The sequence below is a fragment of the Dipodomys merriami genome, unplaced genomic scaffold (assembly GCF_024711535.1).
Source record: "Dipodomys merriami isolate MVZ:Mamm:240054 unplaced genomic scaffold, mDipMer1.0.p SCAF_22, whole genome shotgun sequence".
In the NCBI taxonomy this organism is placed as follows: domain Eukaryota; kingdom Metazoa; phylum Chordata; class Mammalia; order Rodentia; family Heteromyidae; genus Dipodomys; species Dipodomys merriami.
Window position 1 is genome coordinate 4644467 of NW_027203604.1, and position 27715 is coordinate 4672181.

Here is a 27715-nt window from a genome sequence, read left to right on the forward strand (position 1 = left end):
AGCTGTTTCATATGCGACTTTCTTTTAGATATCTATACAGCAATGTGACAGCTGAGTCATATGGTAGCTCCATTTCTAGTTCTTGATGAACCCTGTATCATTTTCCATAATAGATTGACTAATTTATGCTCCCAACAATAGTATGTGAAAATTATCTTTTTCTCCACACTGTGTTGTTATTTTCTGTTTTGTTTTAAATTAAACTTTTCTAAGTCAAGTCAGGTAATATCTACTGATGGTTTTGATTTTTATTTTTGGTGGTGATTGGTATTGAGGATATTTTCATATACTAAATGGATATTTGTATTCTTTCATTTGAGAAATATATTTTCAGTCATTTGTCCAGTTCCATCCGGTATTTTTCTTTGCTATTGGTTGAGTTCTTTTCATGTTTCAAAAACTATCTCCTAAGTGAATGAATAGACTAAAAGTATTTTCTCTACTTTTTCAAGTCAATATACACAAATAATGAAGTTTAGATGTTGTCAAATCAAATCTATAAATATTTTTCCTTAAGGAATGACATTTTACATATTAAACTTGCCTTATCTATTTGGTAAATATTTGACAAGTAAATATACATTCTTATCCTTTTATTTGTTTTACATCACTTCTATATATAAGGTAGTTCATATATTATTTTCATTGCTGAAATTTTTAAAATATGTTTATCTGTAAAGCTTTTAACAGGTCATGTAGGAAAAGTAGACATACCAAGTACTAGCACAATGCTGTATAAATGTAAATGATAATTTGCCATCAGAAATTGCAAAGAAAAATCATTCCCATTTCTTTTTGTGGTCAGTTTGGGGCTTGAATTCAGGGCCTAAGCACTTTGACTGAGCTTTTTTGCTCAAAGCTAGTGCTCTACTACTTTGAGCCAAGCTCCACTTCCAATTTTTCAGAGTAGTTAATTGGAGGTAAGGGTCTCACAGGGATTTTTCTGGTGATGAACAGTGATCCTCAGATCTCAGCCTCTCGGTAGCTAGGATTATAGTTCTAAGCTGCCAGCACCTGGTCATTCCCATTTTTATATGCATTTCTATACATTTTTGGAGCATATGAACACACACACACACACACACACACACACACACACACACACACACACACACACACACACTACATGTTGCTCTGTTTGACTATGCAGTTAAGATTTGCTGTAAGTGTTTTTCTCATAAGTATCACTATTGTAGTAACCAGTCTTCTTTGCTTGCATACTTTCATTGCCTATTTAATGTTTTTCTTCCTAAACTACATGATCCATAAGTTTCTCTACTGACATTTCATTAGTAGTAAAGTTTTTATTTATTTTTGTTTGATTTGGTTGTCTGCAAAACACCTCTTATACTTTGGTACAAAAGAGAGGTGAATAAAAATTTTAAGCCTACACTTTGATTTTCCCAAGTGAATTAAAGATGCTAGTTCCCTCACTTCTTGGTATTTTTCAAGAGATTAAGATTTCTGTGAATGTTGCTGAATGTTTTTATACCAACATTATTTAAATTTAAACATTTTTTAAAAAGTTTTTGTGCCTGATATCTACTTTTTAAATATTCATTCCCTGCTAGTTTTTTTTTACTGCCTACATAAACATTGCAATGTACCTTTGTATCAGTTATTTTTATTTATCCTAAACAACTCTATGGAGTGTTATTTAACTTTATGAAACATTTCCTTCCTCAATTTGAGGAGTAATGTCTTTGAGCATCTAAAGAAGGTTGATCCCATTATATTTTTTGAATATTTTTATTATCTTTAAGTAGTTGTGCAAAGGAGTTGCCTTTCAAGAAGCAGTTTATGAATACAGTGAATCTGGATCAATGTCACCTCTTTCAACATTTTCGCTCATCCCTCCCAACCCACCTTTTCCCTCATTTATCTTAACGTTAGGTTATGTGTTGATTTTTTTTACAATTTAACAAAGCAGCTTATGTTTACACTGCATATATTTTAAAATACTTTCTCCAATATATTTACTGTTCTACTGATAAAAGTTTTATTAAATATAGCTGTCCCTCCTCATTCCTCTCTGTTTAACTTTTTACAAACTCTTCAGTTTCCTACATGTCTGTAGGAATCTCTTAAGATTATTTATGTTTATCTTTCACTTAAACCATAACTCCACTTCTGACTTTTTGGTGTTTTATTGGCAAGAAGAGTCTTGGGGAGTTTTATTCCCAAACTGGCTCATCATCAGTCTTCTCATCAGCTAGGATTACAGGTATGAACCACTAACACCAAAAGATACACATTTTTTTAATCATGTCAAAATTTTATTCCATTTCCTTTAGTGTATATGTGTGCACGTGCGGCACACACACACACACACACACACATATACATGCCACTCCTGGCACTGCTCAAGGACAGCACTCTATCACTTGAGCCACAGCTCTACTTCCTGCCTTTTGGTGGGTAACTAGAGATAAGAGTCTCATGGACTTTCCTGCCCAGGCTGGCTTTGAACTGCAGTCTTCAGATCTCAGCCTCCTCAGTAGCTAAAATAACAGACTTAAGCCATCAACATCCACCTTCCATTTCCTTTAGTTTTTACTGAATGTGTCCCCTTATTCTATCAAGGATAGCTTTTTATAATCAGTTATCATGCTTTTTCACATCCTTTCCCTTGTAGCAGTTTCTGTAGCAGACTATTATCTCCAATTAACCACCAAAAGGTTGGAAGTAGAGTTGTTGCCTAGTGGTAAGGAGCTAGTTTTTAGCAAAAAGAACTCAGGGACAATGTCCTAGGACCTCAGTTCAAGCCCCAAGACTTACAAAAAATAAAGCCGGGCGCTGGTGGCTTACGCCTGTAATCCTAGCCTACTCAGGAGGCTGAGATCTGAGGATTGCGGTTCAAAGCCAGCCCAGGCAGGAAAGTCCAGAAAACCAGAAGTGGTGCTGTGGCTCAAGCGTTAGAGTGCCCTCTTTGAGCTGAAGAGCGCAAGGACCACTCCCGAGCCCAGAGTTGAAGCCCCACAACCTACAAAAAATAATAATAATTAATTGTTTTAAGCTTATTTATTTATTTATTTATTGTGTCAATACAGGGACTTGAATTCAGGGCCTGTTCTCTTGATTAGCTTTTTGTACAAGGCTAGCAGTCTACCACTTGAGCCACAGCTCCACTTCCAGCTTTTTTTTTCCTTCTTTTTTTTTTCCTTTCTTTCTTTTGGTAATTAATGAGCGATCAGAGTTTTATGGAGTTTTCTTCCCCAGACTGGCTGGCGTTAAACAGTGATCCTCAGATCTCAGCCTCCACAGTAGCTAAGTTTACAGGTTACATCACTGGCACCTGGATAGTGCTGTACTTTAAAGTATCTACCATGCTCTCCTTAGGGACTCACCTTCTTGATGCCTATTTCTGGAATTCCTCTCTATGTGTATATCTATGGCTGACACTCATAGCTTCTAAGTCTCTACTTAAGTAAGTATTGCTTTAGTAAGAAATCACTCTGCTATCATATCCAAAACACACCCTCTCTCCAGACATTTCTACTAGTTTCTTTTTTTGTTTCTTTCTCTTTTGGTCAGAGATTGAGACTCACACTTAGTATCTGACCCTTTCACTCACTGGCCGACACTCTACCAACTGAGCCACACCTCCAACCCCTCTCCAGACATTTTTCAAAGCTTTATGCTGCTTTAATTCTCTCCTTAGTACTCATTGCTCTGGTAGAAGGTATTTTATTGATCGTGCTTTATGCTACCATTACAGCTTCATATAGACAGGGGTTACAGGAGTGTATGTGTTCCAGTTTTGTTACTGTTGTTTAAGCAATAAAATTAGTGTTAGCATAAAGTAAATATTCAACAAACATTTGTAATGTGGATGGTTGGATGGGTGTATAGATGGGTGAATCAAGAAATTTTTGAATGTACATAGGATATCTTTTTTACTTCAAGTAATTTCTCTGAAAAAGATTATGTGGCAATGAGCATGCGTAAAGGGGAAGGGGATCAAGGAGGAATGAGCAGTCAAGCTGGGCTGCAGTACAATCCCAAAAAGTCTTCAGCTCCCAACGCAGAAAGTCCCCCAATCACTGAGAACAACATCCATTCCATTGGGACAGCTGGCTGAGGACAACTCCCAGACTGGGATAAGACCAAATGTGCCTGTCATCATCAGGATACTCCAGCAGCAGAGGAAGGAACTCTTAAAAGAAAAGGGCTATGTTTAAGTTGCCTCTATACTCAGGAAACATTCAATTGCTCGGGAATATCTCAATTTCCTCGAAGCCTTTGCTGTTTTCAGAAGATTGTACAGTTAGTTCCATGTCTACTCACACTCCTTATTCAGATGCTGCATACTTAAAAAAATTAAATCAGCCTACATTTGTAATGTGAGAATGCTTCACAGTAATGTTTTTGTACATGTGCGCCATGAATTTTGAACAAATTCTTCTCCTGCACCATATTCCCATTACCACCTTTCTCTTCTCTTTCCAAACATATTTGGTAGTTTCAATACGTTTCACCGAACTATACAGCTATCTAGCTAACTATCCACCCAATGTATATAATGTCTCTGATACTCATCCCTTTTACACATCTCCCTGCTTTCTAATTCCCTCTTACCCTTTCTCTTTCTATTTGAAATTGAAATATACCTCCACACATACCTATAGATCCATATCTTATAGCAAATCATTTCCTTTAATCCCTCATTTGTTATTTCTTGTCTGTCTCTTCAACTAAAATATATCCTCCAACAGAAATGACACTACTGACTTTTCTTTTCAAGGAAAACTTGAAAAAAGAGAACTCACCAAGCACCTAGCACACCTAGTATTGTGAGTATTTGTGGGATTAGTGACTGAGTGAATGTATGCTTTTCTACGGGTTGATTTATTGAGCATGCAAAATTCCATATGATGTCAGTAGATCTTTCAATTTCATTGCTGCACAGGGAAGAGTAAAGTAGATGCTGGCTACCTAGAACAAACCTGTACTGAATCCCAGTGCCATTACCTTGCTCATGTAACTGTAACCCCTCCATACAGTATCTTTACAATAAAATTGTATATTAAAGAAAGAAAATATGAAGAAAATAAATCTGCTCAACTTCTTTCAAGCACTATTGTGACTCTTTACCACTGAAGTATCTCTTATGGCTTATTTTTACTTGTGTTTAATATTTGTGTTATCTCAGGGCCAAAGACAATACTGAAGGCTTAGAAGCTAAAGAGGAAGACACCAGTGCTGCACTCTGCATAGTTAACTATAGATAGCTCTTGCCTTAAAATGTTCATGCAGGGTAAGTGCAGTGGAGCATCTCACCACCAGAGGGTACTGTGGGACCTGTTTGTGGTGCTCAGCTATTCTGCATAGAATTGTCAATAAAAGAAAACTAAGGACAAAAGCTTTACGAAATTCAAACATACAGCAATATTTTGCTGATGGGCTTAGGGAGGTTGCTTCATTTTAAAAATGCATAAAATAAAGCTAAATTGCCGCTGGAATTTTTAAATGGAAAAGGATATTTGCAGTTATTTCACAGAAAAAACATATGCAAATATTCCTTAACTATTATAAAAAGGCATTCAATTATATAATATTTTAAACATTTTAAATAAAATGACATGGAGATACAATTTTTTCACCTGATTATTTGCAGGCAGCTAAAATTTGGCTCCTTTTGTAATCTTATGGATTATATACTTTTTCTAGAAATTCACATTGACTTAGGTGTGTACTGAGACCCTGTCAGTGAACCACTTCCTGGCCAAATATAGCTTCTTTCTCCCTTAGGATCCTCTTGGTCAATTCCAAAGATTGGTAGCATGGTATAAGTACATCAAAAAATGTGTGTACCATTGAAAAGCAAATAGGGAATAGCCACTCTGTGGAGAAAGAGCTGCAGAAAACCTCCTATCACTTGACAGAATGAAAAGTCTAAGTAGACATTTCCTACTGCAGCTGTGTTTATGATGGACAGACAAGAGTCTCTTCAACAGAGGTTTGCAAATATGAAAAAAATAAGCATTCTATATTATCTATGTTTTTCTCTCTCTTTCTTTTTGTCAGTTGTGGAGCTTCAACTCAAGGTGTAGGCATTGTTCCTGAGCTCTTTGGCTCAAGAGTAGCACTCTATTGCTTTGAGCCACAGCTCCATTTCCTGTTTTCTGATGGTTAACTGGAGATGAGTTTCAGGGATTTCCTGCCCAGGCTGTCTTGGAACCATAATCCTCAGATCTCAGGCTCCTGAGTAGGCTAGGATTACAGGAACGAGCCACTGGTGCCCAGCCTGTATGCTATTAAAAAAAAAATTGAGTCAAGTAGCAGCTACCATTGCTGTTACCATGTACAAGCAGTAAGTTATGCCACTGAATTGAACAGAAGTCTGAATTCATATTACTACACAATTTACACAGACACCAATAATTAGTCAGTTGTCCATTATTCATGTAGCTATAGTTAGGAGGCAGACATAAATCTGATTCTAAATTCCATGTTGTTAGGAATGAATGAGAATGTCTGCTGGAGCTTGATGTCTCCTCTTAGAGCTACTCTTTGTCTTTTTGAATGTACTCTTTACCTGAGGTGGAGCCTTGTATGGAATTCAGCAGTTGACTCCCAATTAGTCTTGCAATGTGTTTTGTCTCACACATGGACTAGGTAGAAAACTAGAGGGAAGGGAAAAGGTCACTTCTCCTCACGTTTCTTTGTTATGCTACATTGTGCAACTGTTATCCTAAGCAAAGGTCTTGCTCCTCGCTCCATCATTGACTACTAGATAGTTGGCCTTGTTCTGTACAGTCTGGAGGAGGAAATATGCTTCACACGTGTTGTGGTTACCCTACTTCCAGCCCTCCTTTTTATACATAGGTTCCTTATTAAACTCTCCTCAATTTATCATATTTTCAAACTGCCATCTCTCTTTAGCTGGTGCCAAATCACCCTTCAAGCAGTGCTCGTTGTCTAAGTAAGAACATGGTAAAGCTTACTGGAGCAGAAGCCAGAAGTGATAGGAAAAAGGATTCCAGAATGCAAAATACCTGAATAGAAAGAACACTGGCCAATCATAAAGTCTAAGTTGCATTAAAAGCAATTAAAGTAATCCTTTCTGTTTGTATCACACTATATGCGAATGAATACTCTTAAAGATCAGTCCTGAAGTAGGACAAAATGAATGGTGCCTAGCTTGACACTAGAGGGCAAGGTTTAGAGTTAAGGAGAGATTTCATGATGTGGTGAAAGCCATAAAACCATCATGTAACGGTAAACCCCTCTGTTCAGTATCTTTGCAATTACATATATGTATACATATATATATATATATATATATATGTGTGTGTGTGTGTGTGTGTGTATATAGCCATATTAGCCATTGCAAAGAGTGAGTGGTACCAGCCTCATGTGGTAACCCAAACAAACAAATTAGTGCTAAGTAAGCAAAACAAATAGTCCACAGGTCACCAGGCAGGGAGGTCAAACAAGTGGCTTTTTGAAGATTTACATAGACAATGAATGTCAATATCTGAAAATAACTAGGTCCTCCCCATGAAATTTAACTGGGAGCCCAAGTCCTGGAAAGAGGACCAAGACAAAGAAAATGCTAGAATGTTGGCTGTGCGGCTGCATCTCTCACATGCTTGCCTAGAATTCCTTAAACACCGAGTTGTATACCAGCCTGGAGCATGAGTTGCATGCAGCAATGGCTGCCACGCTGATGTGGGAGGTGAAGATAACCCAGCATGCTCATCCCCTCCCCAGAGGCAGCCATGCGATTGCCTGGTCCTCAATAGTCTGAAACCTCCTTGTGTGGCCAGGTTTGTGTTGACATATCTCCTATCAGGGATATTCTGTCCTGCTTGAAGAAATATCCATCTTTCTCGTCGGTATTTCTTAAGAGAGAGATATAAAGTAGGATAGCCATAAAGCTAATGGATCTAACATCCACATATAAGAGAAAAGATGTGCTCTTTGTATCTTAATTTACTTCACTTAATACAATTTTCCAAGTCTAACTATATCTAATTTATAAACATATACCAGCCTGTATATATATATATGCACATATACAAATTGAATAAAGGATGATACACAGAAGTGGGTATTCCAAGTGTATAACTCCTTTGAACAACAAGCTAACCATCTAAAATAATGAATATCAGCAAGCAGGAATGTGAGGTATCAATGAGAGTGAAGTTAAGAGGAGAGGGGTAAGTGAGTGAAAAGAAGAAAGGTGGGAAAGTGCAGTAATAATACTGGACGTATATATATAGAACTAGGGCAACTTAGAGGATATGTGGGGTTGAGAGAAATTTATGGGAGAATGATAAAGAAGAGACTTTGGTCAAGATTCATTTGCTCCTAAACTGACATGTTGAACTGAAAGTCCTCTATACAACGACTTAAAGATAATTTTAAAAAGTCTAATAAATAAATATATAAGGCTAATGCAATTGTATCAATTCTTACTGAGTTTCTTTTTTTTTCTGGTAGTGGGGCTTGAACTCAGGCCTGGGCACTGTCCCTGAGCTTCTTTTTGCTCAAGGCTAGCACTCTACCACTTAAGCCACAGCACCACTTCCAGCTTTTTCTATGATTAATTGAAAATAAGAGTCTCACAGACTTTTCTGCCCAGGCTAGCTTCAAACCACAATCCTCAGATTTCAACCTCCTGAGTAACTAGTATTACAGGTTTGAGCCACTGGCACCTGGCTCTGAGACTCGTTTTTTAAAGTAAAAAAATAACCAAATGGTATGTTAAACATTAGTTTTTTCCTGTGATTTAAATATATATTTTGGGAGGGCTGGGAAGGTGGCTCAGTGGTAGAGTGCTTGCCTTGCATGCATGAAGTCCTGGGTTTGATTCCTTAGCACCACATAAGCAGAAAAAGCCTGAGTGGTGCTATGGCTCAAATAGTAGAGCGCTAGCCTTGAGCGGAAGAGCTGAGGGACAGCGCCCAGGCCCAGAGTTCAAGCCCAGTGATGGACAAAATAAAATAAAATAAAATGTATATTTTGATGTATAGTCAGCATGGACAATACATAGCAAAAGGTTTCCTAAATTAATACATTGACTGTTTAAACCACGTAGATAGACATAAATACATAAATACATTGAAATAGTGAAAGAATGTTTTAGATGCATCTTGTTTTTTGTTTTTTGGTTTTGGTTTTGGGTTTTTTTTTTTGGTTGTGGGGTTTGAGCTGTCCCTCAGCTCTTCAGCTCAAGGCGAGCGCTCTACCACTTGAGCTACAAAGCCACTTCTGGTTTTCTGGTGGGCTTATTGGAGATAAGAGTTTCATGGACTTTCCTGCACAGGCTGGCTTTGAACTGAGATCCTCAGATCTCAGCCTCCTGAGTAGCTAGGATTACAGGCGTGAGCCACCGGTACCCAACTTAGATGCATCATTTTATCAGAAGTAAAATACAGATGGACCCCTGATTTACACAGATGCTTTGTTAATCGTCAAGGTGTTATTATAGAAGTGTAGGGTTTGTCCTGCTTTTCTTTGTGGTGAGTGTTTTGATACATGAATAAGGTGACAAGAAAGATAGCATAAGGAATATCTCACTGTGACAGTAGGAATGAAAAAAAAAATCATTGCTATTTATTTTGTTCCAGGTGGGAGTAAAAGACACGCAGTTCCTGGCCCATACCATTCCAGTAAAGCGTGTGACTGGAAGCATGTTGGCACCAACACTGAAGGGCAAGATGAGCTTCAGCTCCAGGTGAGTTCTGAATGACCAGCTTGGCTAGTTCTCCATGGCACGATGCTCATTTCTCTCGAACTCCTATCCACAAAGCTCTGGATGTAACTCCAGGATCCATCTTTGACCTGTTCCAAATACTAGAGTGTTTTCTATGGCTTCATAAATATATCCTTTAAAATCACATCGTGTCTTTAAAGGCAGTGCCTTTCCTGACAAACTGGGGAGCCGTGGAGGGATTTCCTTGTGAACTTCACATTGATATGCCTTGAGCTGTAGTAAAGGAGAAGGCAGAAAAACCGTGACGGAGAGTAATGATAAAGACCATTTCTGATGGTGTAGCAGAGTAGTACAGGGTAACCAATCAAGGTTCAGATAACCACTAATCTTATTAGTGACAAGTGCTTGATGGTTGAGTTTCCCAAGGTAACCCCCACCCATTTTTTTTGTTACTTCTACTTTCAGACAATTAGAGGAGTCAAATAACCCAGAGACTCAACAGACTCCTTGATCTCTGATTTTAAAAGGACAGAAATATCAAAACTCTGAGACTGGCAATTATAATCCTCCCTGAGTTTGCTCTTTATGGATCTATAACTCTCACATTTGACATTAGTATAAAGCGTTTACAGGCTAAGTGCAATAACAGGCTATTGGTTTAGGGAGTGGAAAATAATTTTATACAACTTAATTAAAAAGAATTTTTGTACTTCGTAAAACTACTGGCTTTAAACACACCTTTCTTAGAGATAATTCACGTGAATTCACAACCCTCCAGAGTTTTAAAGACTGTAAAGATGAGTCAGAAAGGAGACTAGAATAAATGCCATAAAATAAAGATGCAAGGCACCCAATAAACATTTAGCTCACATACCAAATACTCAAATGATTCCTTTTCTTTTTTAAGAGAGCAATTTTACATCTAATGAATTAATGTCAGAAAACAATTAGCAATATGTGAAAAGTTATAAAGAGAATAATACTTCTTATAGTCTGATTTAATTCGGTGACAAGCATGAGCAGTCCTAATAGGTAATTTTATAGATGTTATGAATAGAATGGTTTTTTCAAACAATATGTAATTATTAAAACACATACTTTAGAAGAGTAATTATGTCTGGGAGCTGGTGGCTCATTCCTGTAATCCTATCTATTCAGGAGGATTAGATCTACGGAATATGCTTTGAATTGAGACTCTTCTTTCCAAATATGTACCAAAAGAGGCAAAATTAGGGCTGTGGTTCAAGTAGTAGAATAAAACTAGCTTTGAGCTGAAAAGCTCAGGAACAATGCCCTGGCCTGATTGAAAGCTGCAGGACCCCCCACACACACACACACACATACACACACACCCCACAGATTAATTATGACAATGAGAAAAGAGATGGTATGTTTTTAAATTTGTGAAAGAGGTTAAAATAGATTATGTGACATTAACATTTGCATATACATGGGACAAGATATAGAAACAAAAAAGTCAAAATGATAAAAATAATTTCATTACATTTTTAATTTTCTGGGATTTTTACTTTGGAATTCTGTTATTCTTCATGGCCATGTTTTCTGTAATGTTTTAAGTCACTTCAATGCCATACACATAAATACGGTGTATTTTTTATATTGTAACATTACAGAAAGTATCAGTAGAGATCCCTTTCTCAGACTTCTCTGGGCCCTACAGATGGTGGTTTTCAGGTCTTCTCTTCCCATTTTAGCGTTACTGTACATTTGACTTGGATAGGGGTTACTGTATACTTACCCTTAGTACAGGATGTGTTTTGCATTTAAACCTATGGCTTCATTGTTTATTGATCTATAACTGTAACCAAACTCAGAGTAGGGATGACTCATCCTCAGTGGATAGAAGGTCAAGTTTCTGGATACAAGTATGTTAATAGTTTTCTCTCTGTAATAATGGCAGGAAAAGGGAGAGCAGCATACCAAACTAGTCAATATTGGTTGACCTAGCTCTCTTCTCTGCATGTGTGAGTTTTATAGCTATCAGTCCAATCAGCATCTTTAGGCCTTACAAGCTTTAAAATGTGTACTAAATTTCCCCATTCTATAAATTAAATGAAAAAATGTTTGTGGCAAAGTTTTTATGACTATTTTAGAACAATGAATGTGTTAGAAATACTTGATATTACCAATGAAAAGGCATAGATAGAGTTTATCAAAGCATAAGGTTCAGAGAGATGAGTGACCTACAGAAATAAATTGTTCTCCAGAATACAAACATCTGTGTGTGTGTGTGTGTGTGTGTGTGTGTGTGTGTGTGTGTGTGTGTGTGTGTGTGTACTGGCAAGCATGTATGCGTGTCTGTCATTCTGTGTCTGTATGCTTTAGAGAGAGAGATCTTTCTACCTAATTAGATATGAAATTAACTTTTTATTACACCTCATAGAAGTAAAAATCACATGGCAAGTTGACCAATTTTAAAAACAGTCTTCAAATCAATTTACTATCAGTTCTAATGGCATCAGTAGTTCGCAACCTCTCTGGTTTCCTCATGTCTTACTTTATAACACTGCCTGCCTTTGATTTTATGTCTGTAGGGAACTAGCTCTGTTTTATGTGAAGGATCATCAAATAGGTATTTGCAGAGAAGGTACCCTCCTTTTCACTTCAGTATATGTGGCCTGCCTATCAAATCAGCAGGGTTTCCTAGTTTATGAGATTTTTTTTCTATCCTTTGATAACAAAGGAAATTCAGCTCCGGACAGAAAGCCAATAAAATGAACTTGGCAATGTAAGCAACTCCCTTTTTATAAAATCTAGTCACAGAATAAATGTAGTATGAAAATTGAAGATGTAGAATATTAAGATAGTATTGACTCATTGAACTGGAAATTAATTCCAACCAATAACACTCCATGATTTGAAACTTAAGCAGCACTGATATCACGCAGCAATGGAAATTATTTAATGTTGCCAACAACTGTAGTTATGTTAAATGTTAACGTGCTATTTGTAAATGTTAAATGTTATTTGCTGGTGGACTGTAAGGGAATATTTTTGCAAACTATAAGGAATATTGAAAGTTATCTTAAGATAAGGATTGTTTCATATGATTTAGTGTTCACTAGCCATTCAAAGTATATATTTAAATAGTATCTAAGTCAAATTATGTACTAAGTAGAGTATACCAAAATAGTTCTATGGGTCACATTCAAATCAGATTTCCAAGTAAAAGTTTTAACATTGAAAATTTGGGGTAAATAACATTTCTACCGGCCAAGACCCTTAACTGGGAATTTTCTTCAGCCCTTTACTCACAGAGCGGGAGAAAACAGGCATGAAGAGAATGTAGGCAGGACCCAACAATATGAAGGCATTACCCTAACAGTGATGCTGCTTGTAAACTAAAAATAATACAATAAACCAAATCATTTTAAGTATGTACTATGTAGGTTGCATGGCACTAGATCTAGGAAATTGCAGACTATAATAAAATATTTCTGCCCTGAAGTAATTTATCATCCTCCAGATCAGATACATTCTCATATAAATACCACAAAATAGCATATTATTATTTATATATGATATATATACCTATATAAGTATAATATTATTTTTGGGTGCTAAAGGATAAAGAATGATGCAATTCCAAAGATGTGCCTGAAAGTAGACTATAGATTTGTATTTGCACAACTGAAACAGCTTCTTGAGGGAAGTGGAATTACTATAAATGAAACACATCTGTATGGGTTGTGAATGACCTTGTCAAGGGTTGGAGTCATCAGATCCACCAGCCATATGAGGCTCAAGGATTCTTTTGATACATGATAAGCCAGACAATTATGGCTCTCTTTGTTTCTGGTGGAATACCCAAGATCATCTGCTTGTATTGATACTTTTATGTGGCCTGAGTATACCTGTCTATATGGCACTTGGCAGAAATAAGATATCTCAATTCTGCTAGATGAGGAAATGAGGTATATACAGGCAATCATTTAGATATTGGGGACACAAAGAAAGCAATGCTTTCTGTATTACAGAAGTAATGGAAGATAAATCTGTGAAGGACAGAGATTAATTTGAGTAGTCTTAATTTTAGTCCATGGAACCTAAAATAAAATTCATTTTATCCTCCTCCAGTGGTCAGTTTACCTTAAGTTGGATAAATAAGAATATTCTTATTCAACACTACGAATGCTGTTTTAGAGTTTTGTAACTTTTTTGTATAGATATATATATACTCAATATTTTGTAATGATTTTTACAATAGTGAAGTTTTATATTTTAAATTTTATAACATTTAATCCCTATAACATTTTTAATATTGTAAAATGATTCACTGAAATGCAGAAGGTCATAGGAGGCTTTTAATATTCCAAAATTAGCCAGAAAAAAGTAAACTCTAAAGTGTGTTTAAATGTATTAGTTGAATGAACAAATTTTTTTCTATGACCTAAAAATTTCCTACAATGAATGGTCTCATGGTTCTATATCAACAGGATTTACAACTGTTAAAATTATTTCTGGTATTTTATTGGAAATCTTTTTTTTTTCTTTCATTGATAAGAAATTAATACAAATTTAAATTTATGATGACCTAATCCTGGAAACATATGGATTAAAATGCAAATGTTAAGTCCTATATTGATAAATACTCAGTGAACTCCTTTTCCTTTCTAAACTAATGCCATCACTTTGTTATCTCAAAAATAATGGTCAGATAAGTTTATGTTAGGCGAAATAAACCCCAAGATAAGTATTTAAATGGTTTTTCTTTCTTGCTATTGTTTCTAACATATTTATAAGATGATTTTTGTTGCTTTGTATGTCCCTCCCCCATGGTATAACCCCCGTTTTCACTGTATTTGATGTTAGTATAATTTGGGGAGGGGAAGGGAAAAAATAAATTGTTTAAATAGGGATGTAGATGGTGGAGTGGTAAGGGAAACAAAGAAGGAAGCAACAATGCTTGATAAGAAATGTACTCATTACCTTGCTCATGTAATTGTAACCCCTCTGTATGGTATTTTCACAATAATATCTTATTAATAAAAATATTAATATTCACTAGAGAGTCTTCAGTTTTCAATGATCACTTTAGATAAGAGTCATATAAATTCAAGGAATATAATCTTTCTGCCATCATAGATACCATCATCTTTATGGTCATCAACATTTAAGTTTATGTCAGCTGTTTTATCTTCCTTTCCCTAAAATGAACTCTTTTCCATGACCATTTCTATATCTTGTTTCTTTACTTTTACCCATTTCTGTGCTTTTCAATCACAATCATTTTGTGCTTGAATAACTAAAAAGTTTCCTTACTCATGATTTTCTCCCCATCTTCATATCCATTATTTGTCTATCTACTCTATTATCTAATTATGGCAGTAATTATCCAAGATAAAAGCACTATCATATAGGTATTAGTCACAACATATATTAATATTTTCTTCATATTGCCTTTTGTCTGATATAATGTCAGAATATTTGGAAACTTGATAGGGAATTAGAAGAGTAAGATGGAGATAAATGTTGGAGCTTTTGGAAACACCTCCACACAACCCCAAGTAATGATTTTGCATTATAGGAAAATTGGCAATGAGTAAAGGGAGAAAGCCAAAACAAAACTGTGAAACATAAAAAGTAAAGACAAATGACAGGAAGAATAATCTCAGATAAGAAATAGAAAAAGATTAAGGTGGAAGATAATTTTTCTTTTAATAGATTACTCAAGGTTGTCATGTGCTGGATGTTGGAAAACTGAAAATTAGTAAAATACCACTACATTTGATATTTCTGTTTAATCACAGAAAATAAAGAATCCTTTAAAATTATTAGTGTAAGGTGAAGCATATAATGTTTGGAGATCCCAAAATGTAAATTATTCTCTTATAAAAAAAAAAGCTTTACATGATGTAGAATTTTCTTCCATGTCATGTTACATGGGCCCTCAAATACCAGTATGTCAGCGGTTCTTCACCTTGTATCTGCTGGAGATAAACAATTACATTTAAAATTTACAGCTTGACTCAAATAAAGAATTAATATTATTTCTGTATTGGAAGCAAATGTGAATTTCTGCTCAATTAGACACCATTTGTGTCTTACCCTGTAAAAAAAAAAAGCTCATATTTTTGGATATTTTAAATGAATTACTGTATTTTTATGACAGATGCATGATTGATGGTACTAAAATTTGTAGTCAAAAAGGTATTTTTCTTCTCATGTATTATAACATTTAAATAATGGCATCTGTAATATAACCATTTATAATGCATACACCACACATAATATGGACCAATCATATACTTTTTTCCTAAGGCCCAAAGTATTATTGTTTAGCTTCTCAACATCAGCTTTTTAAATTAGAGTAAACATTCTAAATCTCTGGGAATTCACAAATCTTATCAATAATGGAAAAGATAATTAACTCCTCATCTACTCAAAGTAGAGTGGAAAGCAAGCACAATCAAATGTGCCTCATTCACATCAAGACCAACACAGTAACTACATGTTCTATGAAACTTTAATCAGTCGGGGAGGGATGGTAAGAATGTGGAAAGGATACTATTGATCAAGGTACGTTGTTTTTATAAACTGCTTTGTGAAATGGCACATCCTCTGTACAACTACTTAACGATTAACAACCAAAAGCTTTACTGAGATTTTGATGTGGTTATCCCTCCCCTAGTAGCCATAAACATTGAGATTTCAAATTAACTGGGCTTTTTAAAAAAAATAGTAGATGGTTTTGCTTTATAAGATACATTCCAAGTAACCCTGAATTCTATTTCCTTTTAAATGTTTCTACACAACGTAGTCACAAAGCAGGAATCTGCCTGTGTAACCTCCACTGCTCTACATTGTTAAAATGTGAAGTGCTCTTGAAGCAGTACAAATTGTTCTCTTAAACTTGGCTTTAGTTCTATAAATACTATTTTTATAAATAGTATTTCATGGAAGTAGCTATCAAATAGTTTTAAGAGGCCTATAATAGTAGCAGCAGAATCACAACAGTTGGCATTTAAGTACAGTCTCATTCAATAGAGAAATCAGTGTTCAGTTTTGGTATTTTTATTAATTACCTTAATTATTTTGAATTCTATGTTTATATTATTTATCTGGGTTTATCAGTTTTAAATTTTGCCAGCTAACCTTCATTTAGCTGATGTAAAAAACAACAAATAAATAAATAAATAACAACAAAACAACAGCAATAACTTTAGGGCAAACATGGTTACAGCCCTTCTCTCTTACATTCTTTCAATGCACTAAGACAAATTAGGTCAAATTAATATTGCATGTATGTACACATTATCGTGTGTATGCAAACACTATTTTCTAGATTGACATTTTATAGCCTTATAGGGCCTTCTTTTTTCCTAAGGTTTGTAACATAACCAATGACAATTTCACACTTGTGAATGCACAAAATGATGACATATTAATATATCTCAATATTAATAATAATATTTCTCATTCCTCCAGTTTTCCATCTTTCTGCCCTCATCTAACTGGTTGAATTCTCAGTCTCCCGGTCTTGATTTGACACGATAGATTTCTTGTTCCCAAGTTGCATTTCCTCTTAGGCTGCAGTTTACTCTCTTGCCTTAGCAGAAACACATGTCTGGATTTCTGGAAGTTTCCTAAGAAGTATGGGGAGCAGAAATCTTCCATTTGAGATCCATACTTTTTTTTTTCAAAAGACTAAACTTCTACCCTCCTCTCTTAGGGAACACAGATTACAAATGATTGTTTCCCACACTGGTGAAACTCCTCCAATGCCAGCTTTACCTTTCTTCTCGTTTACAAGTGGTCTCTGGCTTATACTTTTACTTCTGTTTTTTCTTTGTAAGGAGCCCTTTAGCTTTCTTGAAATCCCTACCTGCCTAGCAGTAGGACTAGTTTTATTTTCAAGACTAATTTATTTACTAAGAATGTATTTTTATCTCTTCAATCAAGTCTTCTTCTCTGTTCCCCTTGATTGTTACTAATCAGCTTTTGGGTTGTTGTTTGTGTTGGTTACTCTTGAAGGTCAACTTGATTAGAGTTTAGGATGCCTGGGAGATTAGTAAAGTATACTTCTGGGTGTGTCTGAGAGGAAGTTTCCAGATAGAGGAAGCACAGAAGCCCCTCCCAAACTCTGAGTGCCTCACCCTGTAGGTTTGCAAATCAAATGAGATAGAAGTGAAGAAAAGGGGAACTAAGCACCTGGCTAAACTAGGGTAAGCATCTTTCTACCAAGGTGGTAGGCATCACCTCAGACCCAGACACTATGTAGCCAACTGACAGTACAATAAAACCTCCGAAACCATCAGCTAAAATACATCCTTACCCCCTAAGTCATCTTGTCACATTTGTCACAGTGACAAAAGGTAACATTATATTTTTTTCTTCTTTTGTTTTTTTACAGCCTTACTCTTTGAAAGACTGAAGTCAAGAAACTTTAAGAAAACAATAAAAAGGCCCTTTATGACTTCTTATTCCAAAAAAATAATAAAATCAGTCTTCACTGAAACCATATAAAAAGTAAAATGATTTGTTGTATATTGACTGGTAGCTATATTGCTAGCTGCTCAAAAGGCAGAGAGATTAGAGAGATTGAAGGGATCTTAGTTCAAGGCCATCCTTCACTGGAAGTTAGTGAAACTCCATAAACACTGAGTATAATGATCCATTTCTGTAATACCAGCTACTCCAGCTACTCTGGTGAAATAAGTAGGATTTTAGTCCAGAGTAGCATTGGAGCAAAAATAACAAAATGGGAAACTTTATATCTGAAAACTAACTAAAGGTAAAAGAGTTAGACTGGGCACATGATTCTGCCTTGTAAGTACATGGCCATTGGCCTAAATTCAAATCCCAGTACTACCAAAACAACAACAAAACTATCACCAAAATCATCTCACCAACACTTGTTTCTTTTGCTCTGGTATCACACAGACACACACACATGCACACAAAACACAGAGTTAACATGTGTTCCCTACTTTGACCATTAAAAGCAAGTTCCATGTATCATGTTTTTTTAGGTGTAAATATTTCAGTATGAGTTTCCTACAAATGGCGATATTTTCCTATAGAACTACAACATGGAAGTCAGATTCATTAAATGTTTAATTGGAAGCACTTGGATATTATACTGCTATCAATATTCTGACTTCATTGGCTAGGCCAATCTTCACAGTTTATTTTCCCTCCACTGTGAGAGGATCTGGTCCCTGAGTGTTTCAGTGTGTGCTGTAATCAGAAGCCATGTCTATGGGTCCACTTGAATCTGAAATGCTTCCTGAGACTTTCTTATGATCCTTGACAACGTCATTTTTGGGGGGTGCAGATGGGGGCTGGTCCTAGGGCTTGAACTCCTGGCCTGAGAGCTGTACCTGAGTCTCTTTACGCACAATGCTAGCACTCTACCACTTGAGCCACATCATCACTGCCAGCTTTTCCTGAGTAGTGCCCTATTGGAGATAAGAGTCTCATGGACTTTCCCGCCTGGACTGGTTTTGAACTGTGATCCTCAGATCCCAGCCTCCTGAGTAGCTAGTATTACAAGTGTGAATCAGCTAAAATGCCATCATTTACAAGCATAGTGTTTTGGGTTTGTCTGATATTTTATTGATCTTTCAATACTATTTGATCATACTTTTAGTTTCCATTACATATTTTCTTGATTTCCCGTAGGATTTTTGGATGTTGTTTTATTACAAAACATATTTATTCTCATCACAATATTGATTAGGGTAATTCTCATTTTTCAATTCTATAGTAATCTCTGTTTCATCTCAGCCTTTTGCAGTTGTTCTGTAGCTCTCCATTATTCATGTTGAAAATTTGCTCAAGGGGTAGCCAATCTTGGTGCCTGAATTATTTTCTGGATAGGAACTGGGGTCATATACTTGACTGCTGGTTTTCTGGAGCCTAGTGGGAGAAGATAGAGGTAATTAATAATTAATAACAGTAATAATAGCTTTATCCAAACTCTAAAGTTTACCAGGTTGAATTTCTCCACCGAATAAACTATTTAAGATTCAGAAGAGGCAGGCAATGGAAATAGAGAGGTATTTGTGAACTGTGAGAAAAGCTAGCAGTCACTTTTGAACTTTGTGCATGTTCTCCTGTTGAGAACTGCACTGTACATCATCCATATTTCATGAATTGCCCAATTCTGCATGTACTGGGCTATGTAAGGTGTCTCTGTGTGACTTGTGGGTATCTTAAATGTGTGGAGACATGGGTAGTACTTTCTTGGCTGGGGCATTCATCACTTTTTCTATTTTTTAATTTATTTATTGAATAATCAAATATTAATGTTATTAAAAATTTGAGAGAAACATAAAAAATATGCTTCATATGATACATGTATATCTGGCAATGAATGTAAATTTTATATGTATATACAGATATATAAGTATATATTCCACAGAATTAGCGAAAGGAGTTCACTTTACTTTCTCTCAGTCACTTGAAATCTGCTAGTCATTGTCCCAAAAGGTTATCTAAAAAGCAGTAGAATTCCCACACAGGTTTTCTCTGCATTGATAGCCTGCTGATACCCAAAGTACTATCCATAAAATGTTGACTGGAAGAAGAGCCTGGGCAACCCTGGAAGGAGACTGGAACACTTGCATGGAATTGAAGCCCTACATCATCTTTGATCTCTACAAACCCCAGACAGCTACAATCCTGGCACAAAAAGTACCAGGATCTTGGCATTTGCTATTCTCTCAGCTCTCCAGCCTCCACCATCTTCCGCCCTGGGGTGGTAGGAAGCTGTATAATGAACAATTAAGGAAAGAAAGACAAGTGGGAAAATGGAGTCTCATCCAAGCGCAACTTTTGAACCACAGACCTATGTATGTATTTTTTATTGAATTTATTTTATTGATTTTTTTTCCATTTAAGGAAGCAGTTTTTATGTACAATGCACCTTGATCTGTGTTATCACTTCAACATCTTATCCACCTCCTCCCCTACCACCCTTCTCTTCTTAGGTTTCTCAATGTTGTGGCAACTATGATGAGTTCTTGCCTGCATTCTCTCCCCTCCCTCCTTCATTCTTCTACCTCTCTTCCCTTAGCCCCACTCTCCTCTCTTGTAAGTACCAGTTTCCTAGTACTTATTTTGTTGGTCTTTGACTTATCTGTTTAAAGAATTATACTACTAATAGAATAACTCTCTCCATACCTTACATTTATAGGCACATTATCTCTACCACAAATGAGGGAAGCCATGCATCTTGGGTTTCTCTAGGTCTGGATAACTTTGTCTAATATGATTTTTTTCCAAGTCTTTCCATTTCTTTAAAAATGGTGCAAAATCATTCTTTCTACAATCAAGGATCACAACAAATAAAAAAAGACTTGGTAAGTGGGAATCCATCAAAGTTAAAAGTTTCTACATGGCAAAGCACATAGCTAATGAGCTAAATAGAAAGTGAACAGAATGGGAGAAGATTTCCTCCAGCTATAACATCAGACAAGGGCTTCATATCCAAAATATACTTAGAGCTAAAAAATTACCCCCCCACAGAATAACCCTCAAAGAAACAACAACTAAATTAATGACTAGGCTAAAGACTTAAAAAGAGTCTTCTCCAAAGAAGAAGTAAAAATATGGCCAATGGATACATGAATACATGTTGAACATCTCTGGCCATAAAGGAAATGTAAATCAAAACAACATTGAGATTTCACCTCAGCCCAGTTAGAATGGCCATTATCAAGAAAACTAACAATAACAATTGCTTGCATGGATGTGGCCAAAAGGGATCGCTACTACACTGTTGGTGGGAATATAAATTGGTTCAACCACTCTGGAAAGTAGTAGAATGGTTCTTCAAAAGACAAGTTTTCCTATGACCCATCAATCCCACTCCTTGGCATTCATCCAATAGAACACAAACAAGGTCAGACTAAAGCTACCAGCACAACCATGTTCATTACGGTATTATTTGACATAGCCATGGTAATGGAATCATACCAGATGCCCCAATGGACAAATGGATCAAGGAAATGTGGTATCTATGCACAATGGAATTCTACCCATCCATCATTTTTGTATCCCTTTCCCACCCTCCAAAATTTATTGTAATGTGACACAGTGCTTAGTACTAGGACTCTGAAAACAGACTGACTTTTAGAATCTCACACTTAATACATTTGCAAGATGTGAGGCTCAGGAAATTGCTTAAGGGTTCTGTACTTCTGTTTCCTCATTTACAAGTTAGTAACAGTAGCAGTAACACTGCGTACTGAGGCTGCACTTGGCCTGGACAATGTGGTAGCTGATATCAATTTCTCCTCAGTTTAGTTGTTTTGTTCCTCTATAGATTGATAATTTTAAAAATGTCTGCTATTATTTGCCAAAAGTATGAGGGAGAAGATTAATTCCTGTGGTCTATATGTCAGTCATGCTTTTGCATTTAATTTTCATTCTCTTAATTCCTCTGCTGATGTATTCCCTAGGCAAGAAAATTTTTGTATAATTTTTCAGTTCTCTTTTTATCCAAAGAATAAGAAAATAAAATGTTTAAAAGCATTTAGATATCAGGCACTAGTGGCTCACACCTATAATCCTAGCTTTCTGAAAGGCTGAGATATGTAGCTTGAGCAGAACACTTCTCCCGACCTATCCCTAACCAGAAAAAGCTGGACTGGAGTCATGAACGTAGTTGTAGAGTACCAGATGTAACGTAGATACCTGAGTTCAAGACCCGGTAAACAAAGAGTGCAAACCAGATTGATTTCAGTATCACATTTATATGAAGAAAAAACTTCATTGTGTTTTCTAAAGTATTTTAACTAGAAATAATCATATGGGTAACTTTCAGAAACTCTTACACCATTGATCATTATTATCTTCACAATGTTGGAACTCTCTATGTGAGAGATGATTTAAAGACACATTCCCAATTCATAACTCCTACATAACATTGCAAAAATGAAATTTAAGTTTGACTATGTATATCCTATTAAACAGGCAAGTCTGTATCTTCTGTGTACCAATATTTATGTCATAGAAATTCATAGTTATTTAAATATTTATAAAATGAGAGTTGAGCACAGCACTTTTGAAAAGCAGTTAATAATGAGGAGACATCAAGGGAGCTATCATTATAACAGCAAAGTACTCTGTGACTCCAATAATTTCAGCAATGCAGAAGCAGCCCATCAAATTTAATTAAAAGCAGTCAAAAATAAACTGAGAAATTGAACTGTAAAAGGCTGTCCTTTGCCAGGAGCCGAAGGCAAAAGAAAAAAAAGCAAAAAAAAAAAAAAAAAAAAAGCCAGGGAAAACCTTGAAAGTGGTAATGAATTGACAAGCTTTTCTGCCTATGACTTGCAATGCACTCTATCAGATTTTAGTATCAGTTAAACTAGATTAATAGAGCAATCACTGATTCACTCTCTTAAATCCTTCTTGCTCATCCCCTGATTTTGAGCTCCTGTGACAGATGGAAGCCTGGGTGGGTCAAAAATTTCCACGTGCTACTCTCCTCAATCACTTTTGAAATAAGGTTGCCTTGCATATGTGCTGGACGCCAGAATTCTCTGGATCTTCTAAAAGCAGAAATCATGTGGGTGACTGTAGTCCTCACTTGCAGAGGCTTACCTCCTGTTTTAATTCAGTGGAGTAACAAATCAGAGGATTAAGCATCCTCATGTACCACTAGAGGCTGCCCGAGTGAAGGAAATGATGGAGAAGAGATGACAAATTTATTGTTACTTTAAAAGCTCAGATGAATGTGGAGCTGCAGGGACAGTACTCCAAGGACAAAAACAATTTGCCCTCAATCATTTTCGTTTTTACAATAATGTCCTTTAATGAAGCTGTGGCCTCCCTGCTGTGACCTTATTATGGTTTTCAACATGACTAAGAAATAGATTCTTCCCAAATTGTAAGAGAGCTCGTGAAACAGCAGGAATAGAGAAGTAGAGGATCAATTACTTCTTTTTTTTTTTTCCATTACTTTTGAACTTGCAGTTCTCGCACAGCACAGTCAATGTAGACAAGACAAACCAGCGTATTGGCTGGCATTCTGCAAATTACCCAAACCACAGCCTGCTGAAGTACACAGACGATTGTGTCCTGTCTGTCTGCCCGGCCACTTCCATTCACTTTAAAGAGCAATTATCCAAGATAATATTTTAAATGTCAAAGCAGAACAAACAAACCATAAAGCTATAAAGAGAATTTTGTCATCCATTGAAGTGTAACTGTTTCAAACATATTTAGGAATCCTTCTGAAAATAGCTAACAATTGCTACTTATATGTTAAACCCTATTCATCCTGAAGCAACGGATTTCTATGTTCACAGAGTGAATGAGTTTTATGATGATAGAAACTTAAGAGATCTAGAACTAAGTAAAGACAGAAAGAATAAAGGGTCATTCATTGTGCATTTAGCAGCACTCTAATTTCCTCTTATGCTATTATATCATTCAATCTTAATAAGGTCTAACTCCACAAGGGTGTTCACAGCTTACAAATACTGTAATAATGAAGAACAAGGCTCCGACAGATTAAATGATTAGTATAAGGTCATATATACAAACACTTGGACCTACATCACAGCCCAGGGCTCTCTCTGTTTAGTATTTAGGAGAAGTCGTAGCATTAAACATGAAAATCACTGAGATGTAGGATACTAAGCCACTGTTAGCAGAACTGCAGGCAACAAGTTCTTCTCATTTGTGCTGATGGGGAGGGAGGTCCATGGACCCATGGGCCTGCGGCGTGGAAAATGGAGACTCCTGTGTGTGTACCTCCTTTGCATGACCATTCCACAGCCCTGGCTCTGCAGCCTTACAACGTGGGAAACTGAGATTGTTGCCATGTCTTCCTGGAGGTAGTCAGTCACCCGGGTCCATCAAGTTCAATTAGACACCTGGTGAGGGTTCAAAATGACAAAGTCCTTAAAGAAGTTGGAAAGTAAAGAAAGAAACCCTGTAAATTTAGGACTGAGAAAAACACACACACTCTCTCTCTCTCTCTCTCTCTCTCTCTCTCTCTCTCTCTCTCTCTCTCTCTCTCTCTCTCTCTCTCTCTCTCTCTCTTCTCTCTCTCTCTCTCTCTCTCTTTCTCTCTCTCTCTCTCACACACACACACACACACACACACACACACACAAAGAAGGAAAGGAGAACTAAAAAGTATGAGTTCAAAAGAAGGAGCTAACACATTTGTTAGGAAATGGAAAGACTTGGAAAAAATTATGTTAACTGAAGTAAGCCAGGCCCAAAGGAACATAGGTCCCATGGGTTTTTCCTTATTTGCAATAATTAGTATATGTTTGAATCAAGCAGAAAAGGTCAGATAAGTTGATGTTAGGGAAATGAACCCTAAGATATGTATTCAAATTTTTTTCTTTCATGCGATTGTTTCTAACACATTTATAAGATTATTCCTTTGTTGCTTTGTATGTCCATCCCCAATGGTATAACCCCTGCTTTCACTGTATTTGATGTTGTTATAATTTGTGGAGGGGAAGGGAAAAAACAAATCATTTAAATAGGGATACATTGCAACAATGAGATGTAGAAGTTGTTATGTCGAAAATGAACTTTACAACTTTGGTAGGGGTGGGGAGGATTTGGTGGGGGGAGCAGGGAGGATGCGATGGGAAGGGGAAACAAAGGAGGAGGCTACAATGCTTGATAAGAAATGTGCTCATCATCTTGCCCATGTAATTGTAACCCCTCTGTACAGTATTTTCACAATAAAAAAAGAAGAAGAAAGAAGGGGCTAAAATAGTATAAGGTGTAAAGCAGTAAGAAATAAAAAATATTAATGGCTAAAGCCAAATGATTGGAAGGTGGCACACATTCTCATAAAGCACATAGCACTGGCATGGGTATTGTAGCACTATTCTTATTTATTTTCTGCCGCACATTAGCAAATGAAAGGCTGTGAGATTATTCTACCTTAACAGTAAGATTGGTGTCCACAGTTCCTATAATAATAAGAGAAACCACCCAGGTGCTCCTCAGTCAACAACGCGGTTCCATTTTGACGGGCACATTGGAAGCTGGAAAACTAAGAAGTCAGCCAGGTGCAGGTGGCTCATGTCTGTAATCTCAGAGACTCAGAAGGATGAACTCTAAGAATCATCATTTGAAGTCAGTCCAGAAGGAAAGTTTGTGAGATTTTACTTCCTGGAATAATAAAAAGAAAGTAAATCTTACATTTAAAAAAATTATACTGGGGAATCAACTCAGGATCTTGTGCTTGACAGGTAGAAGCTTTACCACTTGAGCCATATACCCAGATTTTTTTGTTTTGTTTTGCTTTGTCTTTTGCTTTAATTTCTGAATAAAGAAGTAGGCTTATGCCCAGTACAGCCTGGAGCTTCATTTTCCTATTTATACTTGTCACGTAGTTAGGGTGACTAGCATACTGACTTTAATTGGTTGAGATGGGGTTTTATGCTCTTTTTGCCCTGGTTGACATTGAACTACATCTTCCTGATCTCTATCTGAATAGTAGCTAGGAATAGGGGCATGCCTTTTACAATCTTATTGTGCTATTATAAATCCCTATGAAGTACAAAACTGCACTTACTCCTACTATACCATCTGACCCTCCAGGTGACTGTGTGAGTTCACACCTTCTACTAAAAGTTGATATCTTAAGGGTTGTTCTGAGCAAGAGGTTGCTTCTAAATCTCCTTCAATTACAGCTATATTTTAAAATAATTTATCTGTGTGAATTCTAACATCAAAAGGCTATCAGAGAAATTACATAGGCTAGGGGAAGGATTCCTAAAATCATTATTTCAGAATAGTTTGCCATTCTTGAGGGAACCATTTTACACCAGCACTGCAGTAAATCCAGACATTTCAGAATAAATCATTTTTATGTAGTTCAGACTAACAAAGCGGCACTCCACTTTGACTTACTAAATAAATGTCCGCTGTTCTAAGTTAAACTTCCCAGAGCTCTATTGATTGGTAAAATGGAATGATATCCATCAATGCTATAAAGATCACAATTTCATAAGATTTTTTTCCTGCGATGTTTCATTTAAATGATGTCTTTTCAGTGCTACCATATAGAAGGAAATACTCAAAACAATGAGGAATGACTTCATAGATCCTAAAATCAATTGAACTATTCTAGCAATGTCTTGAGTCTGCAAAAGAGAAAGAAGAGATTCGTGAGCTGGTTAGGATTACTGAATCAAACAATCAGATCTACCTCAGCCTACCGAGGGACAAGTATTGCTCAGAGAGAGGAAATAAAAAAAAACCTGCTGTTTAAGTTGGCACAAAACTTAAAGAACAAGCTTGTTCTGGCTTGTTCTTCATCTGATTTGTACCATTAGCCTAATCTCTCTCTAACGCTGTGCACTGGACTATTGATAAGCTAGTCAGGAATAACTCACATTTATCTGTATCTCCATTCTACTTAGGGGCAGAGATATGCACACTATTGTCTGAGCACAATTGGAGCCAAGAAGCAGGCTCTCAAGAAGTATGTCATGAGTGGTTATCTTCCTAACTTCTTCACAAAAATTCTGTCATTAAAGAAAATATAAAGGAAGTAACTGTGTCTCTTCAATCCTCTAGGTACTCAGCAATGTGTGCTTAAGTGAAGTGTACTCAGTACTGAGCCTCATGGCATAGGCTGAATTAAACATACTAATAAACCACTCAAACTCCTTGCCACATTTTACTATACATGTGTAATTTAAATATTTTTATGAGCAACAAAAGATGTTCTTCTGCAAGGTAGTAAGACTGATCCCTCAGTCCCCAGTGTCAGGTGGTTCTCTGGTCCTTGTGAGGTTGTGTTTATGTTATAAATATCATGTGTCACTGGATTGGTAATGCTTCTCTTTGTTATTTGGCAAGAAGTATTGCCCAAACGTATTTGCAGTGGTTTAAAAAAGTGTAAGAGACCTAATGATCTAGGTAGGAGAGATTTATCTCAAATTTTGTGTCTTGTACTTTTTTTTAAACTGCCAGTGCTGGGGTCTGAACTCAGTGCAAGTGTGCTATCCTTTCGTACTTTGTTTTCTTGTTGTTTCTTCTGAAGGCTACTCAGGAATGTGATGTGACATAAAGAGATATAAAAAGGACTAGATA

At 36.3% G+C, this 27715-nt stretch overlaps 1 protein-coding gene across 41 annotated transcripts in view; it reads left to right on the top strand.

Annotated features, from left to right (window-relative positions):
* Ptprd (protein tyrosine phosphatase receptor type D) overlaps positions 1–27715 on the top strand; it is a 2013525-nt gene that overhangs the window by 605273 nt on the left and 1380537 nt on the right. For all 41 annotated transcript variants that reach the window (XM_070033182.1, XM_070033181.1, XM_070033197.1 and 38 more), the window contains one exon: positions 9579–9685. The gene's annotated coding sequence lies outside the window, so the exon portion shown is untranslated. The remainder of the gene's footprint in view (positions 1–9578; positions 9686–27715) is intronic.